General features: G+C 40.3%; 1 long non-coding RNA gene across 1 annotated transcript; it reads left to right on the forward strand.

Annotated features, from left to right (window-relative positions):
• LOC121940930 lies at positions 1-1,637 on the forward strand. The gene is made up of 3 exons (XR_006105713.1): positions 1-48; positions 624-664; positions 1,067-1,637. It is a non-coding gene; the product is annotated as an uncharacterized LOC121940930 (long non-coding RNA).
• The last annotated feature ends 276 nt before the right edge of the window (positions 1,638-1,913 follow it).

The following is a 1,913-nucleotide window of genomic DNA, read 5'->3' on the forward strand; positions in this document are numbered from 1 at the left end:
GTGACCTCACCTCACTGGCTAAAGACGCCTCCCTGGGACCAATCAGAGGTGAGATACAGTCTTCAAATCACTGTTTGTGTCCAAATATCAGACCTCCGAGTTTCAGTAAACTGTGATAATTGGCATATGCAGCAGCTCTTCTCTCTCCCCTCCTTCCTTCTTCTGTCGTAGTTAGTTTCCTCTCATAACTGTTCTGCTGTGGACAAGAAAGAAAACACTGAATTACTGAAAACTCTGCACATCTCTTAAAAATTCCCTCAGACATTCAAACAATCAAATATTTTGTATGTTGATGGGGAGTCTTTGTTTAACGGCAGGTGATGGGTTGCAATATTTGAGTTTTTTGTTGGTGTTTTATTGAGCTTAAAGTCTGAAAATGTGCAAAATACATAAAGGAAATCTACAAAGACAGAGACGCTCATCTGAGTTATGAACATATAACAGAACATCATCAGCGTAGAATGTCATGTTTTTGTTATTGACCATGATTTCCTGCATATCACAGTCGTCCTAAAACTGTTCTATGCCGTGTGAAAGTCTCTGATAACTGCAGTTTTCAGGAGCATGTTGCAGCTCTGATCTGTTTGCGTGTTTAGATGAAGAGTTTTTGTTTGTTTCGGCAGAGTTGCGTCCGGAACAAGTGAAGAACGTGGAGGTCAGCGAGGTGAGTTCCCTCCAGCTGAAGATGTAATTAATGGATGATGATTAATTACTGATTGAAGTGATGTCTTTGAGTCCCTGTATTGTCTGGTGTTGTTTCAGTGGATTCTGAATGTTTCAGTGTTTACGCTTTTATAACTCTGGGAAAACGTTCTCATAAGTCACATTTGTGTTCACATCTCTAATTCAGCAAATGTTAAAACCCATTTGTTTCACTGTCAGGTGATGACCTCGTCTTTCTAGAGAAGAAGAGAAACGAAAGAATCAGGTTGATGTAAACCTGTAAACTAACTCCTGACGACACGGTGACGGAGATAAAAGTGTTGCGAATGGAAAAAAGAGAAGAAGCATCTAAAAATACTTGAATGAATAATTTTTCTCAATCTGTCCTTTTTTTTCTCCTCAGGTGCGAAACATTTGTTTCAGAGACTTTGTCGAGTCTCTGAAGAAGATCAAGAGGAGCGTCCGTCCTCAGACTCTGGATCTCTACGTCCGCTGGAACAGAGACTACGGAGACACCGCGACCGTATGAACACAAACCGACTTCTTCCAAAAACCAGTCGGACAACGTCAAGTTTGTGTACTTTTGCACAAATGTTTCTACAAAATAGACTCCTCTTTACCTTCTGCTTTGTCTGATGTCCAAAGACATCTTTAACTGACTGAAGTTGTTGTAGCGGATAAAAAAAACGAAACAGTGACTTTTTCTTTTTCGGACTCTTTGTTCGGTGTTTTTTCCTTTTGGAGCTCTGATGTTTTTCAGCAGGTGAAACCAGTTCATGATCCCAGCTGGACTCAGAAAACGTATTTATTTCTCTCCAAGTTTAACGTGATGTAGCTTTTCAACCTCAAAATAGAAGTCGATCTAATAGTGCACTGACTTTAACAGGGAGAACGGCGTCTATCCCACAGAGCGCCGTGAAACTGAGCGTACGACTTTACGACAACACGTCGCACACCAGCCCTCAATAAAACATCTGGAAATGTGTACAATAAAGACAGTTTCAAAAAAATATTCCAGCGAGCTCGTCTCAGACTTTTTTGATTCAATAGGCAGGTTTCCATTATAGATTTGTGCAAAACTTTAGCGATATTTTCAAAATGTTAATAAATCCTACTGACAAGCACATAGCCGCAGTATCGTGACATATAAAAGCTGAAAAAGGGTTGCCGTCGAGCCGAATAGGTTTTTTTCCACCTCATCCGAGTGCAAAATCTTGGTGAACATCGTGATAAATGGGAGGTTGTTTTTA

This window comes from Plectropomus leopardus, unplaced genomic scaffold, assembly GCF_008729295.1.
Source record: "Plectropomus leopardus isolate mb unplaced genomic scaffold, YSFRI_Pleo_2.0 unplaced_scaffold9909, whole genome shotgun sequence".
Lineage (NCBI taxonomy): Eukaryota > Metazoa > Chordata > Actinopteri > Perciformes > Serranidae > Plectropomus > Plectropomus leopardus.